General features: G+C 40.4%; 1 protein-coding gene and 1 pseudogene across 1 annotated transcript in view; both read left to right on the forward strand.

The window, feature by feature from the left end:
• Positions 1-25,146, forward strand: LOC112912315 (dynactin subunit 6 pseudogene; annotated as a pseudogene).
• The window catches only part of NUDT11 (nudix hydrolase 11), a 17,819-nt gene continuing 6,866 nt past the window's right edge, over positions 14,519-25,471 (forward strand). Inside the window, exons 1-3 of the mRNA XM_072746408.1 lie at positions 14,519-14,726; positions 17,955-18,077; positions 25,108-25,219. The gene's annotated coding sequence lies outside the window, so the exon portion shown is untranslated. The remainder of the gene's footprint in view (positions 14,727-17,954; positions 18,078-25,107; positions 25,220-25,471) is intronic.

The raw sequence follows: 25,471 nt of genomic DNA on the forward strand, positions 1-25,471 counted from the left end.
GGGCCAAACCATGGCAGAGAAGGCTCAAAAGAGTAAAGATTCCTCCTGGAGCAGTTGTGTATGTAGAAAGTGAAACCTGGGGTGATATAACTACAGGACCTAGGACAGTGATTCACTCTAAAGCACAAATTATTGCAGAAGTCAGGCTAATAGTGGGTGAAGTAACCTATTCGAAGAACAGGTGCTTATCATAAATGCTTACCTTGATAATATCACCCCTAATGCTGATGATCCAGACCTGAAACCTATGATCATTGGCACCAATAATGATTTTGAAGTTGGCTGTTATTCCCAAGCCATGAAAAATGGGAAATCATAATGTTATTGTATCAAAAGCATATGTGGAATGAAATGTAATACTGACAAGTGGTTGCATCACTGTGGCTTGTTGCAATCTGAATACATTTGAGGTCATCCCTGAGAATACAGTGATTGATGGTGCAGACTGAGCAACCACAGCCTGAGATAATACAGCTGGATTTCATGATGAAAATCTTGCCAAACTAAGACCACCTAAAGAAGACTATGAAAGGGAGCTCAACTCAAGTAACATGGAAGACAACAGTGAGATACCACCTATGGACTTGGTAATAAAATAACCCTAGAAAGTTAAACCAGTTAAATAAACACGTGGTGAGATAGTATCAGTTTATCAAGACTTCCAGTGGCTTTGGAAGAACATACTTGGGACTCACCACCTGGGCTCTAATTGCAAGCTTTTTTTTTTTTTTTTTTTCTAATTGCAAGCTTAACCGAAGTACCTTTTGATTTTCTAATATAGCCTCTACACTATAATTCAGGGAAAGGAGGAATACTAAATGAGAGCACTAGAATTCCATTCTGCACATAGTAAATTTAGAGACATTTCTTATTTATACATTACTCTTGTATGAATTTACTTTGTATAGCTCAGCCCCCAAGTCAGTCAATTTAGTCTATGAGTCCTTAATATTCTGATAAAATAGTTTCTGACCCTTTAGAACAAAGAACAAATCAAAGCCCAGATGATGTATTGTGCAATCTTCACTCTGTGGGACTTCTCCATAGCAAGGCTATCAGCCTTCTCTTACTAACAATTTCTATCATACTGAAACTGAACCTAAACTTCATAACAGACATTCTAGGCAGTTAAGCTAAGTAGTAGGACAAACCCTGACATGCTGGTGACATAAAAAGTAGCAACTGGAAGGAAGAAGAAAGAAACCATTTTATCATAGCATCTTACTGCAATGTGGTGATAGCTCTTGGGGCAAGATGATAGATTTTCATTGGTTGAATAGTATCAAGTTTAGAAAGGGTACTTTACACTACTCTCTTATTAATCAATGAACACACACTATAGTAATTATGCTGTGTAGAAATTCCCCAAAATGTGGCAGCTTAATACTGTAAACATTTATTATATTACACAGTTTCTGAAGCTCAAATCTGGGAAAGGCTTAGCTGGTAGTCCTGGCTCAGTGTATCTCATGAGGGTTTTTTTATTTTATTTTTTTGGTATTTTTTTATTGGAGTTCGATTTGCCAACATAGTGTAACAACCAGTGCTCATACCGTCAACTGACGCCCTCAGTGCCTGTCACCCAGTCACTCCATCCCTTCACCCACCTCCATTTCCACCACCCCTTGTTCGTTTCTCAGAGTTAGGAGTCTCTCATGTTCTGTCACCCTCTCTGATATTTCACACTCATTTTCTCTCCTTTCTCCTTTAATCCCCTTCACTATTTTTTTATGTTCCCCAAATGAATGAGACCATATAATGTTTGTCCATCTCTGACTGACTTACTTCACTCAGCATAATACCCTCCAGTTCTATCCACATTGAAACAAATGGTGGGTATTCGTCGTTTCTAATGGCTGAGTAATATTCCATTGTATACATAGACCACATCTTCTTTATCCATTCATCTGTGATGGACACCGAGGCTACTTCCACAGCTTGGTTATTGTGGACATTGCTGCTATAAACAGTGGGGTGCAGGTGTCTCGGTCATTCACTGCATCAGTATCTTTGGGGTAAATCCCCAGCAGTGCAATGCTGGGTTGTAAGGTAACTCTATTTGTAAATCTTTGAGGAACCTCCACACAGTTTACCAGAATGGCTGTATCAGTTCACTTTCCCACCACCAGTGCAAGAGGGTTCCCCTTTCTCCACATACTCTCCAACATTTGTGGTTTCCTGCCTTGTTAATTTTCCCTATTCTCACTGGTGTGAGGTGGTATCTCATTGTGGTTTTGATTTGTATTTCCCTGATGGCAAGGGATGCGGAGCATTTTCTCATGTGCTTCTTGGCTATGCCTAAGTCTTCCTCTGTGAAATTTCTGTTCCTGTCTTTTGCCCATTTCATGATTGGATTGTTTGTTTCTTTGCTGTTGAATTTAATAAGTTCTTTATAGATCTTATGTAGTTCTATACTAGCCCTTTATCTGATACGTCATTTGTAAATATCTTCTCCATTGTGTAGGGATGTCTTTTAGTTTTTTTTTTGAATGTTTCTTTTGCTGTGCAGAAGCTTTTATCTTGATGAAATCCCAAATAATTCATTTTTGCTTTTTTTCTCTTGCCTTCATGGATGTATCTTGCAAGAAGTTGCTGTGGCCAAGTTCAAAAAGGGTGTTACCTCTGTTCTCCTCTAGGATTTTGATGGAATCTTGTCTCACATGTAGATCTTTCATCTATTTTGAGTTTATCTTTGTGTATGGTGAAGGAGAGTGGTCTAGTTTCATTCTTCTGCGTGTGGCTGTCCAATTTTCTCAGCACCATGTATTGAAGAGACTGTCCTTTTGCCAGTGGATAGTCTTTCCTGCTTTGTCAAATATTAGTTGACCAGGGAGCTGAGGGTCCACTTCTGGATTCTCTATCCTGTTCCATTGATCTGTGTGTCTATTTCTGTGCCAGTACCACACTGTCTTGATGATCACAGCTTTGTAGTACAACCTGAAATCCGGCATTGTGATGCCCCCAACTCTGGTTTCCTTTTGCAATATTCCCCTGGGTATTCGGGGTCTTTTTTTTTTCAGGGTCTTTTCTGATTCCATATAAATCTTAAGATGATTTGTTCCAACTCTCTGAAGAAAGTCTGTGGTATTTTGGTAGGGATTGCACTGAATGTGTAAATTGCCCTGGGTAGCATTGTCATTTTCACAGTATTAATTCTTCCCATCCACGAGCATGGAATATTTTTCCATCTCTTTGTGTCTTCCTCAATTTCTTTCAGAAGTGGTCTGTAGTTTTTAGGGTATAGATCCTTTACCTCTTTGGTTAGGTTTATTCCTAGGTATCTTATGCTTTTGGGTGCAATTGTCAATGGGATTGACTCCTGAATTTCTCTTTCTTCCATCTCATTGTTAGTGTATAGAAATGCCTCTGATTTCTGGGCATTGATTTCGTATCCTGCCACCCTGCCGAATTGCTGTATGAGTTCTAGCAATCTTAGGGTGGAGTTTTGGGCTTTCTATGTACAGTATCATGTCATCTGTGAAGACAGAGAGTTTGACTTCTTCTTTGCCCATTTGAACACTTTTTATTTCTTTTTGTTTTCTGATTGCTGAGGCTAGGACTTCTAGTCCTATGTTGAATAGCAGTGGTGAGAGGGGACATCCCTGACTTGTTCCTGATCTTAGGGGAAAGGCTCCCAGTGTTTCCCCATTGAGAATGGTATTTGCTGTGGTATTTTCCTAGATGGCTTTTAAGATGCTGAGGAATATTCCCCCTATCCCTACACTCAGAACAGTTTTGATCAGGAGTGGATGCTGTATTTTGTCAAATGCTTTCTCTGCATCTATTGAGAGGATCATATGGTTCTTGTTTTTTCTTGCTGATATGATGAATCACATGATTGTTTTATGAGTGTTTAACCAGCCTTGCATCCAGGGGATAGATCCCACTAGGCCATGGTGAATAATCTTCTTAATGTACTGTTGGATCCTATTGGCTAATATCTTGTTGAGAATTTTTGCATCCATGTTCATCAGATATTGGTGTATAATTCTCCTTTTTGGTGGGGTCTTTGTCTGGTTTTGGAATTAAGGTGATGCTGGCCTCATAGAACGAGTTTGGAAGTACTCCATCTCTTTCTGTCTTTCTGAACAGCTTTAGTAGAATAGGTATTGTTTCTTCTTTAAACATTTGATAGATTCCCCTGGGAAGCCATCTGGCCCTGGACTTTTTTCTTGGGAGGTTTTTGATGACTGCTTCAATTTCCTCCCTGGTTATTGGCCTGTTCAGGTTTTCTATTTCTTCCTGTTCCAGTTTTGTTAATTTGTGATTTTCCAGAAATGTGTCCATCTCTTCTAGATTGCCTAATGTACTAGCATACACCTGCTCATAATACGTTTTTAAAATCGCTTGCATTTCCTTAGTATTGGTTGTGATGTCTGCTTTTTCATTCGTGATTTTATTAATTAGAGTCTTTTCTCTTTTGTTTTTAATAAGGGTGGCTAGGGATTTATCTATCTTATTAATTCTTTCAAAGAACCAACTCCTGGTTTTGTTGATCTTTTCCACAGTTCTTCTGGTCTCTATTTCATTGACTTCCACTTGAATCTTTATTAACGCTCTTCTTCTGCTTTGTGTAGGTTTTATTTGCTCTTCTTTCTCCAGTTCCTTCAGGTGTAAGGTTAGCTTGTGTATTTGAGGTTTTTCCAATTTTTTGAAGGATGCTTGTATTGCGATGTATTTCCCTCTTAGGACTGCTTTTGCTGTATCCCAAAGATTTTGAACAGTTGTATCTTCATTTTCATTAGTTTTCATGAATCTTTTTAATTTTTCTCTAGATCCTGGTTGACCCATTCAACTTTGAATAGGATGCTCTTTAACCTCCACGTGTTTGAGTTTCTTCCAGAATTCTTCTTGTGATCGAGTTCTAGTTTCAAAGCATTGTGGTCTGAAAATATGCAGGGGACAATTCCATTCTTTTGGTATTGGTTGAGACCTGATTTGTGACCCAGCATGTGGTCTATTCTGGAGAAAGTTGCATGTGCACTTGAGAAGAATGTATTCAATTGCGTTTGGATGTAAGGTTCTGTAAATATCTGTGAAATCCATCTGGTCCTAGTTATCATTTAAAGTTCTTGTTTCCTTGGAGATTTTGTGCTTAGAAGATCTATCAAATGCTGAAAGCACCATGTTCAAGTCTCCCAGTATAAGTGTATTATTATCTGAGTATCTCTTTACTTTGGTTATTAATTGATATACTTGGCAGCTCCCATACTAGAGGCATACATATTCATGATTGTTAGGTCCTCTTGTTGAATAGACTCTTTAAGTATGATATAGTTTCTCAACTTATTTACCTGATATGAGGATGGTTACCCCAGCTTTCTCTTGAGAACATTTGAATGGTAAATGGTTCTCCAACCTTTCACTTCCAGGCTGGAGGTATCCTTAGTCCCAATGAGTCTCCTATAGACAGCAAATAAATAGGTCTTGCTTTTTTATCCAGTCTGAAAACCTGCGTCTTTTGATGAGATCATTTAGCCCATTCACATTCAGAGTTACTATTGAAAGATATGAATTTAGTGATGATGAAGTTGTAGTGGAGGGAGAATGTAGTCTACCTGAGGGGTTCTAGAGGGTGATCCTCTTGGCTCTGAGTATATTAAGTTCTGTATGTTAGAAGAAACTCAGTTCCAAATTTATATAAACCAGAAATACTTGTAGAAAGCCCCAACATTGATCACCAAAACATAAATGAGATATAAGGGGGGGGGGCAGAATGGGAATAAGGAATCTCACAGAATGAACCAGCACGGTATACCACTTGGTTCTGAGTGCATACCTGTCGTGTTTTAGAATGTATTAACTTCCACCATTGTAGAACAAAATGAGGCAGAGAAAACAAAACAAAACAACACAAAACAAACAAACAAAAATATCTTGTATATCTCCCAAAACTAAGTTGAGTATGTTGAAGGGAATCTAGAAGTGGAAAATATATCTAGGACTTGTAATTGTAGAAGTATATAAGTCAAAAAGGAAGAATCTTAAAAGTGAAGAGGTGGTAAAATATTGTAGTTAAGGTTGGAAAAGAGAAAAAAGGAAATTTATAGTCTTATATAAAAATGAGTTGTACTGGAAAAAGAAAAAAGTAGGAGGGGTACCCTCTGGTTTTATATACTGTAAATTCCTGTACTTCCCCTGGAACTTTCCAGTGCTGCTTGGTCAATAACTTGCTTTTCCCCTGTCCTTCCAGCTGGTCTTCTGGGGGAGGGGCCTGCTGTGCTGATTCTCAGGTGTGTGCACCTGAGGGAGCTGCCATGCCTCTTGCCAGGCTCAGTGGTAGCAGTTTACCCCGTGAGGCCTCTGTTCCCTGGTGGCTCCGCCCCTCCCAGGCATAGGGGGATACAAGGAGGAATGACAACACTGGCATCAGCCAGCTCTCCAGCTCTGGAGTCAGCTCCAGCAGTAACTACCACAGTCCCAGTCAACCCTGGCCTTGATGCTCCCCGACGGCGTGGGGGCGCTGATGTGATCAGCTTGGGGGCACCTGGCAGCAAGGGAGCCCTCGCTGTCCTGTGCCCTCCCTACCTCCGCCTGTCTCTAGAGGAGCGCAGGATCCTGGGCTGTGTCTGCTTGGCGCCCTGGGATCTGCGGCCTGTGCTGCTGGAATCATGTTCCCGGGCATGTCTCCCGAAGGCAGCAGGGCACAGACCCCTCCCTCCATCTGGAGCCGCCCGCCTAACCCACAGGCTTCTCACAGATGCCCCGCCGGGTGTGCACTCCAGCCCTTTACGGATATCCGCCCAGTTTGTGGCACTCTTTCCCGGGGTGCACTGCCCCTATTAGTGACTCCGGAAAACTGGAGGCTCCACTGTCCCTTCTGCGATTCTGCTCGATTTCCCTGCTAAGCGCCTTTCTGACTGGAAAGAATCTGGTGCAAAGTTTTTAAAGTTCCTGCTTCTCCGAGGCTGGGCTTTCCTGTCTGGGGGGCTTTCGCCCTCAGGCTTTAGCCTGGCTCCTTGTGGTGCACCTCCCCCACTTGATTCTTTTTTATTTTTTTTCTGCCTTCCTACCTTGTTAGAAGCAAAACCCCTTCTCTCTTTGGCGTTCCAGCTGTTCTCTCTTTAAATCTCAGGTCAAATTCGTAGTTTCTCAGGATGGTTTGAAAGTTATCTGGGTAAGTTGGTGGGCAGATGAGTTGAGGACCCCTACTCCTCCGCCATCTTGCCCCGCCCCTCATGAGGTTTTTCTCAAGAAGTCAGTCAGACCTACATCCATCTGAAGACTTGACTGGGACTCAATGGGCCACATACAAGATGACCGTCTCACAGGGCTGTTGGCAGGAGGCCTTGGTTCCATGTCTCCACTGGGCTATTGGGTATGACATGGCAGCTAGCTTCCCTCAGCTTCCTTCAGGACCAAGAGAGGAAAGACCTGCTCTCTAAAGTTGTACACCATCACTCCTACTTCATTTTATTTCTTAGAAGCAAGTCACTAAGTCCATCTCATACTTAAAGTGGAGGGGTTTAAGGCCCACCTTTTAAAGGGAGGAGCATCCAAGAATTCATGTTCATATTCTAAAACCACCAGCACATACACACATACCCATTTATACCTTGGTTTCTCACAGGTACCCTGTCAACATCTCCCCAGGGTCTCCATATTGGGGAAGATGGGTTCAGGAAGGACTTTTCTTTATTAATGGGAATGGCACATGATATCATCAGAGGTCTTACAACCTATAAACACTATCTTTTTAGAAATTTAGATTACATGTCCCTAAATATATATTTCATTAAGCACAGGTTTCATTTCTCTAGGATGAGTAACAATTATTGTTTTAAAGATTTATTTATCTAAAAAAAAGATTTATTTATCTATTCATGAGAGACACAGAGACAGGCAGAGACATAGGCAGAGGGAGAAGCAGGCTCCCTGTGGGGAGCCTGATGTGGGACTCAATCCCAGAACTCTGGGATCACGTCCTGAGCCAAAGGCAAATGCTCAACCACTGAGCCACCAAGGTGCCCTGCCTGAGTAAAAGTCATTATAAAAAAATTCTGAAGGATAAAAAATTTAATTCAAAAACTACAAAGGTTTAAATATTAAGAATGAAATATAAATAATAAACTTAATTGATTTCCCTTTTACTAAACACTGTGGAAATGCTTTGTTATTTAATTTCATAACTGTCATTTAGTTTTATTTTTTCAAAGATTATTTAATTTAGAAAGAGAGAGCGGGGAGAAGGGGTTGTTCAGAGGGCGAGGGAGAAAGAATCTTAAGCAGACTCTGTGCTAAGCAGGAAGCCAGGGTGGGGCTTGATCTAACCACCCTGAGATCACTGCCTAAGCCAAAATCAAGAGTCAGACACTTAACTGTGCCACCTAGGAGCTCCCATAACTCTCATTTTAAACTTTATGTACCACTCAATTCACCTCGGTTGCCACCTCTTGCCTAAGTGCAACTTTTAGAAAAAAGAAAAGAGAATATTTAGACAAGACAATAAGCTCTTTGGAATTAGACAGATTTGGGATTTAATTTTAATACCTGCCATCTACTGCTACCCAACATTGTAAACTATAAAAATCCCCACTACTCTTCATTATAGAGGAATAAATAAACACATAAAGCAACTAGGGCAGTGCCTAATAAAGAGCAAACTCAAAAACACCAGCTATAATTAATGCCATTGTTGTTCAATAAAAGAAAAGAGCATTGTTTTTAGATTTGAGCTTTAGACATTTGCCACACATTTTCTCAGAGGTCTACATTCCTCTTTTCTTGTCAAAAACATTTAGTCCAAGAGAAATTAAGTGACTCATTTTCTTGTGGATACTACTTTCTAATTTCCCACTTGAACCCCCAGCCTATATTTCCACTCTACCTCCAGTTATTACAAACTATTCCAAGTTCCCTGAACCCAGCAAGCTCTCTCTCACCTCCACATTCACTCTTCCTTCTCTACACACACATGTTGGATGATTCTCTATTTGTAATCAAGGTTTAATTTCTCCATCATTCCTAATATTATGAGTCCCCTTGTTCATTATCTATCTCTCCACACTAGAATGAAATATTGACAGGAGCAGGGAATCTGTTGTGTTCTCAGCTATATCTCCAAAATCTGAAAGACCTATAGTAAGTGATCCATAAATATTTGTTGAATTAATTACCTGACCCTTGAACCAGTCTAGGATACACAGTCTGGTACATACAGGGCTTCCACCTGAATTCTGGAAACATGGAAACTGGGCAGACTTTTCTTTATGAGAAGGCCCATCATCCAAGGAGGCAATACAACTAAGGCTTCAGGCTTCTAGAGTCAGACCAGGATGGAACTCTACCTCTATCGCTTATAAGTGTATGACTTTGGGGATGCTTCTCTATTTTTGTCAGCCTTAATTTCCTCCTCTTGTTATGCTAATGAGATATTTGAAACTGCTCAACATTTTCATTCATTCATTCATTCAGTCAGTCAGTCAGTCAGTCACTCACTGAGAACATACTTATTGGATGTCTCCTATACTGAAAGGCACTGTTTTGGGTATCAAGGGTAAGTCATAAACAAGTTACATCTATCAGTTCACGGTCTAATGAATGAGCAGAAAAATAATTGTCTGTTTATAGCACAGTGGTATTAGGGCCACAAAAAGGAAAGTTTTAGTAGTAGGGTTTGTTAGGAGAGGTTGATGTTCTTCATTTCATGTTGTTTGTCCCTAATATTGAAGTCCGTCAGTTAACAAGTCTTGAAGTCCGCTTCTGGAATCATTCTTCATGTTTGTATTCTTACAGGCTCTGCAATGCTTGAACTGGCCTTGACTTGACAAGACAAATATTGTAATCCTGAGGTTTTTCCCAGAGGTGGTAGATCTTACCTATAACCAGTGGTATTTAATAGTAAAAAAATAAAAAGATAAAAATAGTATACTTGTTTTCAAGTATACTTATAGATTCTTATTTTATTCACTGGGTCATAATCTATTATTATTATTACATACTGTGATGCTCAAATTGTCTCATTTTAAAACATCACCTGTGTGCCAAGCACTATACTAAATGCTTTCTTTACTATGTTTAAACTTTGCCACATACCTATGACAAAATATCCTATTTTTATGCCAATTCCACATATTGGGTAATGAGTTAAAGAAAATCTAGGAGATTGTCAAGTCATAGTGCCAATAGAAAATGATGCTTAAAAGCAAGATTCCATTCCAAACACCATTCTACACATTAAGAAACCAGGGCTTGGGAAAATGGCTGAGTCCAGGGCTGGAACAGCCAAGTACAAAAAGAGCCTGGAACATCTTGTTGCACCAAAAAAGGTTTCAAAGAAAAATGGGCACATATCAAAGGACATGGGAACAGAAATCAAGGGGCTTCCAGTGACCAAATCTGGGCAAATTCAAGCATCAAAATCAATCATGATGGTAGTGGCTTATTACACAGTGAATAAAATATACATTCATGAACCCATACTGAAACAAATTAAGACATGAATAGTTAATAAATGTGGGTGAGAGGAAAGCTCTTCATTGCAGAAGAATCCTTAGTAGTGAATGGGGAAAAATGATAAAGTTGGAAACATATAATTTTTCAAACATCATATGTTAATGGATTCAGTAGAGAATCATTAATGGATGATAGAAGAGGATATTTCCATAGTCTCCAAGTATCTCCACACAAAATATTTAAGTGCACAAAAGGAAAACATTAATTTTACTTTGGAATAATCTGATGAATACAACCTTAACCAAGAGAACAAATATAGTATCACCAATGATGAAATAAATGGATATCATGTGCTAACTGATATAATGCAATGAGAAGGATATAGTATCACCTTCTGGTCTTCCTTGCAGAAATGCATAAGCTGAATCTAATGATGAAAACGGAAAATCAGGTAAACCCCAAATGAGGGACACTCTAGTAAATGGTTCATACTTCTCAAAACTGTAATGGTTATGCAAGACAGTAAGTTTGAGAACTTGTTCCGGATTGAAGAAAAAAAGTGAAATAATAACTAGATACATTACATTACATTACATTACATTACATTACATTACATTACACTGGAGAGAAGAATGGACAAACTATAAAATTTATAAAATTTTCTATAATGACATTTTTTCAAAATTTTATTTATATTCTAGTTAACATATAGTGTAGTATTAGTTTCAGGAGTAGAATTTAATGATTCATCACTTACATATGACACCATGTGCTTATCATAACAAGTGCCCTCCTTAATATTCATCACTCATTTAGCACATCCCACACTAACGTCTCTCCATCAACCCTCAAGTTGTTCTCTATCACTAAGAGTCTCATGGTTTGCTTCCTTCTATCTTTTTTTTCCTTCTCATATGTTCATCTGTATTGTTTCTTAAATTCCCTGATGTTTATAGCAGTATTATCAACAACAGTCAGACTATGGAAGGAGCCCAAAATGTCCACCGACTGATGAACCTATCTATCTATCTATCTATCTATCTATCTATCTATCTATCTATCTATCAAAAAGAATGAAATCTTGCCATTTGTAATGACATGGATGGAGCTACAGTGTATTGTGGTAAGAGAAATAGATCAGTCAGACAAAGACAAAGACCATACAATTTCACTCATATAAATCACTTTGTTAAGATAATTGGCCACATTTGAATAAGGTCTGTAAATGAGATATATAATAATATGGTATCAATGTTAATTTATTGATTTTGATGATTGCAGTGTGCTTACACAAAAGAATACCCTTGTTCTCATGAAGGTCCTCTAAGGTATTTAGGGGGTAGAAGGACATATTTACAGCTTAATTTCAAATAGTTTGGAAACAATTTGTATGTATATGTATCGGTATACAGTGTGTTTAAGGAGAAGAAAAGGTAAGAGAGAAGACAGAGAGAGTCAGAGAGAGGGAAGGAGAGAGAATAAGAGAGCCAAAAATACACAAAATATTAACAACTGAAGTATTGGGGTCAAGTAAAACAGGAATTTTCTGTCCCTGGGTATACCCTTGATGGTGTAGACGGCATATAAAGACACAATATTAGACACCATAACCAAAGGAATGAGTATAGGCAGAGAAGATAAAGGGACTAAGGGATTGAGTTCCAAGGCAGGTCAATGTCAAGAGGTCACAAGGAGAGGAAGAGAGCCAGCTAAAGGAGATTGAGGAGGTCAGAGAACAACCAGAAAAGTATTGTCCTGGAACCCAGGTGTATATATGTCAACTTGGCTTTGTTTCCCTAGCAAACCCTGAATAATATACCAGGAAAGAAAGTACTTCCAGAAGGAGTGAGTGGTCAACTCTGTCCAAAATCACTGATAAGTCAACTGAGGAGAGGACTGTGAGACAACCACTTGATTTAGAAATACTGATGAAAACGTTACCTTGACCAGAACAGTTTCACTTTAGTAGAAGGCGTGTAAGCTTGATTGGTATATGATTAAGACAGAAAAGGAGAGGAATTGGAGACAGCCAGTGTAGAAAACTCTCTCCCTGTGAGGTTTGATATCAGGGGAGGATACATGGTCTCACAGGTGGTAGAAGCAGTGAGGTTAAAAAAGGCTTTTTGCTTGTTTTGTTTTGGATTTTGTTTTGTTGTGTTTCAAATACGAAAACAACACCAGTTTGTATGCTGACAGGAATAATCTAACAGAGGGAGGGAAAGTGATGATGATCTTACAAATGCCCTGAGATCATGGATTTCTTTTTTGGTTTAGCCAGTCTAGGTGAGAATTCTCTGATAGTTGTGACAAAAAGAATTTTCACTAACCAAGTAAGCAATGTCTTGACATATCTACAACTTTGCTCTTTTATGCCTATTGAGCAGGTATGATTTTATTTATTTATTTTTAAAGATTTTATTTATTTGAGAGACAGAGAGAGAGAGAGAGAGGCAGAGGGAGAATCAGGCTTCCCCAGGGAGTTCGATCTGGGACTCAATCCCTGAACTCCAGGATCACACCCTGAGTAGAAAGCAGAGCTCAACCGCTGAGCCATCCAGGCATTGCTGAGCAGATATAATTTTAAAAAGTGCTCTCATTCTGGCTCGGATAATAAATTTTATGTAGTTTGGATGATAAATTATATAGGCACATGAATTAGTTAGGAACATCAGTTCTGAAGCCATAGATTCCAAACCTGGGCCGGTCACTTACAAGCTGTCATAGTGGAAAGATTACCTAATTTCTGTATTCAAGTTCTTCATATAAAAATGGGGCTGTTAATGACACATATGTCATGGTATTGTGCTGACCAAATGAGGTAAAGCACCTACAGAGCTTACAAAAGAGCTTGCCAAATATGGTAAATATTTCATAAATATTAGTTATTGTTAAATTTGCATGCAGCGTAATGCAAATTTCCCCTTTACAGTAAAGAATGTCAACTGCTTGCAGATCTGTTTTCCCTATCAACATATAAACTAAAACGTAATTAGTTAACATGTGACTAAAAGTGAGATCATTCACAGATGCATTTTATCATTGGGAAACATGGAAATAGAGTATTTAAGATACAAAGGAAATTTAAAAATAAATGTTAATCAATGGACTGTCAAGATGCTTGGTGTTATGTATAAATTTATGTGTCAACTTGACTGGGCCAAAGGGTGGCCAGATATTAGGTCAAACATTATTCTGAGTGTGTGTGTCTGTGAATGTGTTTACCGGCAAGGCTAATATTTGCATAGGTAGACTGAGGAAAACAGACTGCCCTCTCCAGTGTAGATGTCCTGTATCCAATCAGTTGAAGGCTACATGGAACAAAAAGGCTGACTTTCCCTCAAGCAGGAGGGAATCTATCCTGCCTGGCTGCTTGAGGTAGAACATTGTCTTTTCCTGCCTTTAGACGTGGAGTGAAAGATCAAAACTTCTTGAGAACTGACCCCAGCAGCTGGTGGATTGCAACTTAAAGCATTGCCTCTCCTGGTTCTCAGGCCTTTTGACTTGCGCTGGAACTACACTAGAGTTCTCCTGCCCCTTACCTTGCTGGCATAGATGTTGGTCTTCCTAGCTCCCATACTCATGTGAGCCAGTTCATCACAATAACACACACACACACACACTCTCTCTCTGTTTCTCTCTCTCTCTCTCTCTCTACACACACACACACACACACACACACACACACACAAACAAGCACACACGATGCTACTGATTCTGTTCATCTGGAAAACTCTGACTAATACACTTGGGAAGGCACAAGCCACTTGTTAAAAGTACAACTGCATGACAACATGATCTAAGTCCGTAAAGAGTGGGCATTGTGTTCATAGGACTCAGACAACCAGGGTCATAAAAAAAGGTTTACATAAATAATCAAATGATGGTTATTCGAGTTTGTGGTAGGTAGATTTCTAAAACTGGTCTCCTAACATTTCCCACCACAATCTCAGATACCATGAATAAGATGAATTATCTTGTGCATATTTGTGTTGTTACATGGCTAAAAGGATTTTACAGGTGTACTGAAAGTTACTAAACAATGACCTTAAATAGAGAGATTATACAAAAAAGCCTAATCTAATCACAGGAGCTCTTTAAAAGAAGACACCTTTCTCTGGCTAGCAGCAGAAGGGGAAACAAGAGAGATTTGAAGCAGAAGAAGAACTTGACACACCATTGCTTGTTTGAAGATGGAGAGAACCACAGGACGAGAACTACAGCCAGCCCCTCTAGAATCTGAGAGCAGCCCCAACAACATCCTGCTCCACAGGAGCTGAATTCCTCTAACCACCTGAAGAGCTTGGAAATAGCTTCCTTTCCAGAGCCTCCAGGTAAGATCCCAGCCCAGTAGACACCTTGATTTCAGCCCTGTGAGACCCCAAGCAGAGAACTCACTAGATCCATGCCACACAACTGACCCATAGAAAATGTGAAATAATAAATTAGTGGTTAAGATGCTAAATTTGTCACAATTTGTTGTGCAGCCACAGAAAAACTGGTATCAGGTATTTAAGTTATTGCTGCATTGAACCTGTTGTGGTTAAGGTAATTCTCTGTATTATTCAACTTAATGGAGAGAATGGGACATAATTTCTGTCCCAGCCATAACCACATGTAGCTCTAAGGTGCAAATTAAAATAAGCACAGCCAAAGTCACAGTGCAGAGAATTCTAACTCTTGTGTAGTGAAGATTAGTTGTAATATAGAGGCAAGAATGGATAGCTTGAAGTATGACAGTAACAATAAGGATATGTCCCAGTAAGATGCGTGCCATACTTAGTGTGAAGGAGTTCCATGCTGGAGCTGCCCACTCAGTCTCTGCCCTTTAGATAAGGCAGAACGTTCAGTTCCAAGGATATCTTATGGGGCAACAACAGACATGCACAGCCAGTGGAATTGTAGATAAGGGCTCTGAATTAAACTTAAATAAATTATTATGAAAAAGGGTCCTGGGGGCACTTGGGGGGCACAGTTGTTAAGCAGCTGACTCTTGGTTTCAGCTCAGGTCATGAACTCAGGGTCCAGGGATTGAGCCCTGTGATGAGCACCATGATCAATGAGGAGTCTGCTTTAGAACTCTCTCTCTCTCCCTCTGCTCCTCCCCCATCCTCCTCCTCCTCCTCCTCCTCTTCCTCCTCTTCCTCCTCTTCCTCCTCCTCCTCCTCCTCCTTCTTCTTCTTCTTCTTCTTCTTCTTCTTCTTCTTCTTCTTCTTCTTCTTCTTCTCTCTCTCTCTCTCTCTCCCTAATTGATCAGTCTTTAAGAAGTAAAAGGGTCTGATGTCATAGACATTCTTTGAGGCTTGAGAGTCAGACAGACTGGCTCCAATACTCTGTGAGCCTAGTTGAGTTCCAGAATTCTAATTTAATGTGTGTGTGTGTGTGTGTGTGTGAGAGAGAGAGAGTGTAAAACACTTCCCTGATAAAGAATTTTGACAAATATTTACGGACCACTGGGGTTAAGATCCGCCTGTATGATTTTCTGTACTAAGATAGCTGGATCAGCTTGAATGATCCCTCTAATCCCAGAGCCTACCAAAGTGTGTGGTACATATGGATTATCTGACTTTCATCCCATTCCCTACATTCAATAGCTTCCAGTACCAGTGTATTGCTGACCTCCTGACTTCATAATCAGTGCTGGCCTTCCTAATAATTTTTCAGTTTCTGAAATGTCCTCACAGTGGGAGAAGTTTTGAAATTCTCCTAGGCTTTTCAAATGCAAAGTGATCGATACACAGTATTCACACCTGTAAAGAAGTTTAACTGGAGAAATAAATTAATAAATATAAGGTTGGTAATGTGATTATTATTTGGTGAAAATTACAAACTTTCAAGAACATGGGATCACGTTGGTGAGTCCCTAAAGAGTGGAATTTTGAGGTACAGACATACGTGTTCATAGTCACGAGGACTCAGTTCTCCTGATCTGACTCCTGCTCCTATTGCGCTATTCTTTCTCAGTCCAATTCTTTGTCTTTTCTTCCTCTTTTCCTCTCCTGCACTGCAAGTGTACCCTATGGAGTCCTCTAATTCACAAATTACATTCCGTTTTTTTGTTTGAAAAACAAAAGTACAGGGAAACCTGTGAGGTACTTAAGTGCTGGGACCATGTTTTGTTTGTTTTTTGCATATCCTGTATGAAGCAGACTACGTGAAACGTGGTTTGTTGTTGAATTCATCTATTTCATACAGAAACACTGACAACAAAAATGCCCACTTCCAATCTGCAGGTAGTACGGCCGATATTTTTCATAGCAGTGTTGTATGTGTGGCTTTTCAGTCTCAGGTGCCATGCAAGCCCTTCTAGAAGATAGAAGCCCCTCTAGAAGAGGTGTTGGAGGAATGGAAATCTGGTCTGTCTGTCCATGCGCCTCTATATAGCACATAGCATGCTTTTCAGCAGCACACAATATGCCTTACAGTAACAACGCCAGGGGCCTTAGTCATGTATATGCCTTTTCATATCTGCCATTCCTGACTATAACGTCATAAACTCAGTATCTCATGTAAAGGAAAAGTATTATTTGCAAGAGCAAGACTCAAAGTAAATAGACTGATAACATAGCAATGGTAGAGAATATTTTAACTGACGTTGGTGACTTTCAAAAACACAGGGATTTATTTGCATTTTGTTTAAACGTCAGAATATGCTGACCAATGCAGGCAATGGTTGTGAGAGGAGTCCTAAATCTCAGGTCTGCCACTTTCTAGCCATGCATCAGGGCCAATATATTTATCCTTCTGGGCCTTAATGTCCTCATTTGTGAACTTGGAATAATGGTACTTATGTTATAGGAATATTATGAAGGTGACCAGCAAGATATGCAAAACACCTGAAACACCGTAGGCCCTCAAAGAGCTTTTATTATCTCTTCTGATAGAGCAGTTAAAAAACAAACAAAAAAAACAAGAAGGATTCCTTTATGAGGATTTTGGGAATGACATACACCAGGAAGTTCATCCAGAGCAACAAATCTAGGATACTTCCTTTGACATGTAGGCTGGTAGAAAAAGCTATTTGACCAAAGTTAAAGTGAAGTTTAGAAACTAAGAGTCTAACTGGTGTCCTCTACTAGGAGATACAATATTGTATTTTGGGAATACTTCTAACAAAACCGCTAATTTTCAAACTTGCCTTGAAATAGGTAACCCAAAAGAAGACGGAAAACAAGAGAAGGAAAAGCTGTTTTCCTACCAATCTCAAATTCCAGGGAATGATGGATGCCTGGCTCAGAACCTTTGGTCATAGCTACTGCTTTGGTCATAGCTACATACATACATGGTGCTCACTAATGGTGCATCTTTCCAGAACAGGCTAATTTTGATCAAGGGTACTTGAAGCTTTTACTGTGAAAGAAGGATTGCAGTTATTTTCCTTTTCCCAAATTGATACCAAACATCAGCTGTATGTGTCTTTATCTAAGGAGCCCATGAAATTTGTGGAACAGCTTGGTGACCCTGAGAAACCTGTTTCGCCTCTGAAGGAACTGGTCTCATGGTGCCTGGGCCTGTGGGTGCGCAGCGTCATTGACAAGTAAACTATCTTCCTTTCTGGGCAGGTTGGATGCCTTTGTGGAAGGGAAGGGCATCCTGCCAAACACAGGATTCTCACACAAGGAAACCAGCTCTGCAACAAAGGGCCTTCCTTAGGATCCACAATCATCAAAAGTCACGAAGGAGTGGTAAGTAACAATTATTCTAGTCTTCTACAAGGGCTCAAAACCATCATCTTTCTTCTGTCACAGCCAGAATTAGTGTTGAATATATCAACATTTGGGCCCAAGGAACAGGGAAAAGATCTCTGGGATGAAGGGCTTCTGAAATTTTGGGAGATAGTATGAGACGGTGCAGAGCTGCACCAGCAAATAATGGAAGGGGAACCAGACAGGACTGCTGGGGGCAGGCCTATACTGCAGACTTTCTGGGGTGTTATCATCAATGAGCCCTGAGTTTCCACCTCGTGTACCTACCTACAAGCTTTCAGGTCCTGGGAAATTTCCACTAGGTCCTTGATCTCAATATCCTCCCTTGTGAAGTGAGAATGACAGTATACCCCTGAAGTACTTTTATTAGGACTAAATGAAAGATTGATGAAGAGCCTAGTGTAGCGCCCATCATTATGTGCACTATTACTTCACATTAGCCTCAACATTTATTTCAACTATGTCAGCATATTGCTTTCATTTTGTCTGCTTAATTATATGTTTTATTCTCAAGGATACAGTTTTATTTTAAAAGAAATTAGGTAAATTATAGTATACGTCCTGCACAGATAAAATCATCAGGTGATGAATGGCTATCTGAAACACCCCCTCTAAATCCTGCTGTGCAGAAAGAATGGTACCAGCCCTTTGAGGGATCCACAAAAAAATGGGTCAGACTTCTAGCCCTCAAATATCTCCCAGCTGCCTAACATAGTTTGCACGGCAGCTGATACATACATGGTGCTGACACCAATGGCACCTACTAGAATAACTGCGGTTTGGAAACAGAATGTTTTCCCTATTAGTGTCACTTTCAAAAGATTAATTAACGGATTGATTCCACAGATATTCAGCGATGCCTTTCCACTTGAATGAAAAACTGTCCTGGATGGTGGATTGACAAAGACCAATAAAATGTGGCCCTTGCCTCTCAAGGGTGTCACAATGTAGCAAGAGAGACAGATATGCCCATTATATCAATAGATATGATGCAGATGACTAGAGTGTGTGCTCAGCAATGTTCTGGGCTGCTTGAGATATACCAGTGGGCAAGAGACAAGGATCCCTAAGATCAAGGAGCTTCTATTCAAGCAGGAGCTACAGTGGGGGTAGGGAGAGAAATAAGCAATAAGCATAAGAAAGAAGTAAATAACATAGTCTGTTAGGTGATAACTCAGGCCAAGGAAAAGGGGATCAGGAATATGGGGTGGGGTGGAAAAGGTGAGTGCACTTAAGCAATATAAAATAGGGGTTGGGGGGTGCTTGTAGATTTTCATTAGCATTTAGCATTTGACTCTGACACATGAACAGAGGAGCACTAGAAAGGCTTAGGTGCTGAATGAGAAGTATGTACAGGGACAATGTCGGTGCAAAGGAGAAACATAGCAGTCAGGGAACTAGAGGGAGTGACCAAAGAAGCAGAAGAAATCAAGAAGTGCTGCCTCTCGGAGAGAATGGAAGCACTCACCTGGACTTGATATCCATTGATCTTTGTGTTCACACCCTTGGTTGCACACTGAGCCATTACTCACAAAACCACAAAAGTAAAAGGCCTGTATTCACCCTGTGATTCACTCATTAATCAAAGGGAAAACTTGGAGAGGTATTTCTTGCTCCAATCACTTTGTATTGGGGAAGATTTTACTGAATTATCTACCATAGACGCACTATGAAGCCAATTCTGTGATCCAGGGAAAAACAGAGTATCCAAGATAGACAAAGAAGCAACAAATTGGGGAGCATATGGAGAGTGATCTGAAGAACACAACCCACCCAACCTCCCCACGTGAAAAGATATATATATTGGAGATGCCTATGTTCACTCATCTTTCATTTTATATCGCTAATAATCAATTAACAGGCACACTAATCACTGGCCTTTGATCCATGTAGCTTCCGTCAACTTTTACACTCAAACAATATATTTTTAATTCTTCCTGGACACCAAAGTCAGGCACTGGCCTGATTCAGAGAGTATAGATATGTGTCAGGTTGGCCCCCAGCCTTTAATTTCTTACAAACATGCAGGCCAATTACAGAGCTCCTTGGGTAGAGCAGTGACAGAATTAAAGTCAAGGAAGCCTCAGAAATTAAAAAAAGGGGGGGGGGAGGTAATTTAATCTTAGTGTAAGTGGAGGGTGGGTACGCATGGTCAGGAAAGCCCTTTCAGGCAAGGTGAGGTTAATGAGGTAGGTACTTTTATAATCCCAGTTTACAGATGAGAAATAATACAGTCAGAGATATTCCCTTGCTTCAGGCTGCAAAACTAATTGAGAGAGCCAGATTTAAATTCTAGGTCATTTGTTTGTAAAACATCATGTTGTCTCTCATTGACTATTGTTTGTAAAACATGTTTTCTCTCATTGACTACTACTAAAATCACTTCACCTGACTGTTCGCCTTTACTATCTCCTGAAATCCTCTCAGATATGTTGTGGTCACTCTCCTGAAAGTTGGTTCTGGCTGTGAATGCTAAAAGGCTCTGGGAAGGTCTCTAACATTCTCCCAGGGGAAGACATCTGTATCACAGGAATGGCATGGGCTGTGCATGTCAGCAACTCTCAACATCCATGACATGTGTCATAGAGAAGGGAAGAGGATTGCCTTTGGAGTCACACAGACCAAGGTGTGAATCTCAGCTCCCTCACTTACTGTCTTACTTAAGCGCATGTCAGCCGGTTTCTTAATCGGTTGAAGGGAGATTCAGATACTCATTGTTCAGGTTTGTTGGTTGATACATATTAAGTATGTAAAACCAATCAGACCACCAATAGATCAAAATCAATGCCTAGAGTGATGATGAAACAATATCTTCTCTTCTGCATCACTTAATTCCATTTTCTGTGTGCAGAAGTTATTGAACTTCAAGCGGTCAAGTAACATGTCGAGGTGACACACTTGATTGGTGGGAGTGAGGTAGGCACTTAGGTGTTCTTTTCACTAGATTGTGCAGGAGAAGAACATCCAGATGAAAATACCTTTCTTTGAACCCAGTGACTCTTAGCAAAAGAACACCTCATGTAAGAAGTCAATTCTCCACATCATCCAAAAAATGACACAACAAACCATAGCTCCTGATAAAAATAATCTGGCTGTAGAGACACGAAGACTTGAATTCAAATACAAACTCCACTCTAAGTCTTCTCTTCTATGAATTGCAAATAGTAATCTCCTCTCTAAGATTTAATGGGCTGTTAAACAGGATACAGGGGTCAACCCAGGGCTTGGCAAACAGATCGTATCCAACAAATGTCACACATCTTAACCTCATCCCTTTCCTTAAGACTCCAGGGAAAGTTCACTGTCAACTTTTGCAAGCAGAGGCTATATTTCTACTATGAAAAGTATTTTATCTATATCTATCTCCTATTTTTGGTTGGATTTTGATGGGTGGCAGTTACCAATTGTGCCAGCCAGATTTTGATGCACCACAAACCATCCAAAATTTAGTGACTTTAAACAACCAAATTCTGTTTGTAATTCTGCAGGTCAACAATTTCAGCTGAGCAAAGCTGAGTGGTCCTTTTGCTGTTCTCAGAACGCCTGCTTATGCATCTGTGGCGAGAGCCCCTGGCTCTGCTGGGGGCTAGATGGTCTATCATGGTCTCACCCACATCTGGCAATTGGTTCACCATCAGCTGTGGTGGAGAGAATACATGGGTCCTGGGCCTCTCATCATCCACCTCACCCACACTTCTTCACATTGTTGTTCTCTGTGCCAAGAGCAGCAAGAGGGGGCAAACCCTGGTGTGCAAGTGCTTTTCAATTCTCTGCTGGCTTCACACTTGCTATGGTTCCATTGGACAAAGCAAATTCCATCGCCAAGGCCAAGGGCAATGTGGGAAGAGATACAGGCCTGCATGCACAAATTACAGTCGTTACTGTAACAGTCTACTGTTACCATACTTTGTGAAACAACCACGTTCATCATTAGAGAAATCGTTAACTATGGGTGACCCAGACAGTGGAATGCTAGTCTCCCAAAAATGATTTTTAATCTTCTGCAGAAAAATTAATAGCTATCTTGCCCTATTATTGATCTAATACATGAATAATATATTCATTGTATGAAATTTTGCCAAAAAAACAGTTTGAAATTTTCCTGGCAGTGTACCAAACCGTCAATTGGGGATCCCCTTATCCAGAAGTGTGCTGTGACTTTGCCAGTAATAATTCTTCCTGAACCTCTTTCCATATTCTAATTTGCTATTCCTCTCCCTTCCAAAAAATATGGCCCCAGCAGAGACCTACTACATAGGCATCCTCTGATGTGGAAGTGATAGACTAAAAAGCGGCCCCTCTGGTACAATGAGGAGATAGGATGTGGTAACTATAAAGTAGACTAGTGATGTGGCTAGGGCCTGGTTGGGCCACCCCTCCCCACAGACATCAATCCCACCTCCGGGCTTTGCTGGAATTCCTCTGGATTCATTCATACTATCTTTCAAAGCTGAGTCTAAGCTCTATCATTTTCTACTACAATATCCTAACTATATTGTTCACGATTCCTTGGTATTTTATTTATTGTGTGATGGTTGATACTGCTACTCTGAATACTATCACTTCCCTATTATATTTTCTATATGATTACTACTGGAACACATGAAAGCATCCGTACTTTAAATATTAATATTTCATTCTGCCATTGGAAAGAATTCATTTTTACATCATTTCTTAGGCTTTTTCCAAGAAGATATTCATATCATTTGGAAATAATGAAAATTTTGTCTTCTTTACTGTAACAATGCTTTTTTCTCTTTACATTCTCCTTACACTGGAAAGACCATATAAAGCAAAATTTAATCATACTGGTGATAATTTGCCCAGATCCTGATTGTAGTGGAATTACTTCTAGTTGTTTAACATCGTTTGTGTATTTGTCTATTACACACACTGAAGAATACAGCCTGCTAATATCTATGTTCCTACTTTGTTTTTAATTACAGGATGTCACATTCCTTCAACTGTTCTTTGACCATCCATATAACATTAAAATATGGTCAATAGTAGTAGTATCTCTACTGGTTGAAGTCATTCTCTTTATGTCTCCATTTTTATCATTTTCTTCATATGCAACCCACACGTTTAGTCATATTATGCTCTAGATATTGCAGGTGTCTGTTGCCACTGGGAACAGGATCGTTTTTATGAGCTATTCTGGGCATAAATGGAGTAGAACAGAACCTGAGAAGCTGATCTAACTTGTTATTTAAAAATTGAGCTGTTGGAACTAGAGAGTATAATGGTAAGTGAAATAAGTCACTCGGGAAAGACAATTTTCATATGATCTCACTCATATGTAGAATTTGAGAAACAAAACAGGATCATAGGGGAAGGGAGGGAAAATTAAACAAGATGAAATCAGAGAGGGAGACAAATCATAATAGACTCTTAATTATACGAAACAAACAGGGTTGCTGGAGGGGAGGAGGTGGAGGAATGGGGTAACTGGGTGATGGACATTAAGGAGGGCATGTGATATATTGAGCACTAGGTATTATATAAGACTGATGAATCACTGACCTCTACCTCTGATACTAATAATACACTATATGTTAATTAATTTAATTTAAATTTAAAAAGGGAAAATCTTTAAAACAAAAATTGGGCTGTTGGGGAACAGAAGTGCCTCAGTCAGTTAAGCGTCCAACTCTTGATTCAGCTCAGGTCATGATCTCAGGGTCGTATCAGGCTCCACACTGGGTGTGTAACCTGCTTAAGATTCTCTCTCTCTCTCTCTCTCTCTCTCTCCCCGTCCCTCTGCCCTTCCCCTCCCCATTCACGCACTCCCCTTCTCTCCCTCTCTCCCTCCCTCCCTCTCTCTCTCTTTCTCTAAACAAACAAACAAACAAACAAACAAAAATTCCTTTGCACTTACATTTCAGATTCAATTTCCCTTTGATGAGGGATTATTTCCCTGGAAAAGTGAGTTTCCATGATCCTGGTTGCTTGATGCCAGCAGAGGGATTGTGGGTAAGAGAGAGACAAAGATGCCTAAGCGGCAGTATGGCAAAAGTTGGGGGGACATCAGAGGTCTTCTCCATAAGGCTACTGTTAGAGCAGGGAAACAATAAGAAAAAAAATGAAAAGGTGAGGGAAGGCTTTTGGTTGTTAAAGTTTTCCTGGGATGGACCACTTCTTGGCCAAGAGGACAGCATGACCAAACAGAGAGGTGGTGAGGGAGCACCAAGTGGCTTTGCTGGAGTCCCACACTAGGAGCCTTGTAAACATCAAACTGAAAACTATTAAGGGCTTTCCATAGGTATGTTTTCCAAAACCCAAAGCAGCACCCATCAGTGAGAAAGAGAGAGAAGGGTAGAGTGTGTGGAGGGTGAAGATTGTTGGGACTTAATAAAAGGAGACTTGGGGTGGTTCTGCAGCTGTTGGGTGAATAGGACTCCAAGTGCCAAGGGCTGATACAAGTAGGCGAGAAGTTTACTGTTAGGAAACTGAGGAACAGAGGTTAGATAAGAGGTCAATAGGAGTTCAAGAAAAGTGTTAAGTTATGGGCTGTGCCAACATGCCCAGCAAGGCCAAGACCCTGACACCCTGAATAAAGGAGACCTCATTTCAAATGGAGTCGGGAGGCCAGCAGGGAGAGCTCTCACGCCCTACCACTGCAGGCCATTGCAGACCCCAACAAAGACAAACTGCTTGGCATTCCCAACAGGAAGAAGCTTACTTTCCCTACTCCAGCAAGAGAAAAAAAGAATTTCTCCTCGCCCAGCAACAAGCTCAGCCAATAGGAAAATACCACAACTGGGCTAATGAGAAACCGTCAGCACCTCGAACTGTTGCTGTCCTTTGTGTGGACTTTGCCTTTACAGCAGTCCCTCCCAACCACCTCCTTTTCCCCAGAAAGTTCCAAAAATCCAAAGATTCCTCTGGTCTCATCTCCAGACTGGCCTATGGGGTGCCATAGTTTGCATGTCCCGAATTGCAATTCCTCTGCTACACCCAAATAAACCCATTTTGCTGATAAACTATAACCGGCTGTTTTACCTTTTAGGTGGACAAACCTGTTGAAGAACTGAAAGGACTGATATGACTCAGCAAAGATTAGGTACTGCTTTGTCAAGAATACTGAGGACCATTTTGACGACAACGGGCCCTCATAAACCGTAAGTCAGTAGCATTCATTATGGGGCGATGATGATGCCCTTGACCTTATCGTCTGTAAAATAAGTGTAGGTGTTTCATGCAACTTGCTGAGGAGGATGAGGAGAAAGGTCTGGCCGCGCCACAGCCAAGTTCCACGCAAAGGCACACGTGGAAACGATCTCGGCCACAGTCACAGCGCGGGAATTGAACTCCCTGAGGAAAGAGATTCCCAGCCTGGGAGGTGCGGGGCGCCTGCGCAGTGGGCCCGAGGC

The sequence above is a fragment of the Vulpes vulpes genome, unplaced genomic scaffold (genome assembly GCF_048418805.1).
Source record: "Vulpes vulpes isolate BD-2025 unplaced genomic scaffold, VulVul3 u000000751, whole genome shotgun sequence".
Lineage (NCBI taxonomy): Eukaryota > Metazoa > Chordata > Mammalia > Carnivora > Canidae > Vulpes > Vulpes vulpes.